The 541-nt window shown below is 46.6% G+C and overlaps 1 protein-coding gene across 1 annotated transcript in view; it reads right to left on the reverse strand.

The window, feature by feature from the left end:
* Nucleotides 1–541, reverse strand: part of RFX1 (regulatory factor X1) — an 86,767-nt gene that overhangs the window by 44,726 nt on the left and 41,500 nt on the right. The window lies entirely within an intron of this gene.

Raw genomic sequence — 541 nt, forward strand, 5'->3', positions numbered from 1 at the left:
GTCTCAGAGCGGCTTACAAACTCCTTTCCCTTCCCCTCCCCACAACAGACACCCTGTGAGGTGGGTGGGGCTGAGAGAGCTCTGACACAAACTGCTCTTTTTCAAGGACAGCTGTGCCAGAGCTTGTGACTGACCCAAGGTCACATCAGCAGGTGCAAGTGGAGGAGTGGGGAATCAAACCCGGTTCTCCCAGATTAGAGTCCGCACACTTAACCACTACACCAAACTGGCTCTCAATAGAAGGCCCCAATAGGGCAGAAATGTGTACCGGCCCTTGGGTTCAGGCCACTAGAACTTTTTTACGAGGCTTTCATTGGGCCCTTATATGTTTTTAACGGTCTTTCTAATAAACACATGTATTCTTGTATATTATGTTTCAACTAGGTTTTTAATATTGGCCCTTTATTAGACTTCTTTCTTATCCTTGTGGTTCTAGATTATAATAAGGGGCAACAAACAGCCAGAAAGTCATTGCTCGTTGGTTCTCTGGCAGCCATAGTGGACATTAAGGTGGTGAAGGATACTACCCGTAAGGGAAAGC

Source organism: Gekko japonicus, unplaced genomic scaffold (genome assembly GCF_001447785.1).
Source record: "Gekko japonicus isolate JY-2015 unplaced genomic scaffold, Gekko_japonicus_V1.1 scaffold872, whole genome shotgun sequence".
Taxonomy (NCBI): Eukaryota; Metazoa; Chordata; class Lepidosauria; order Squamata; family Gekkonidae; genus Gekko; species Gekko japonicus.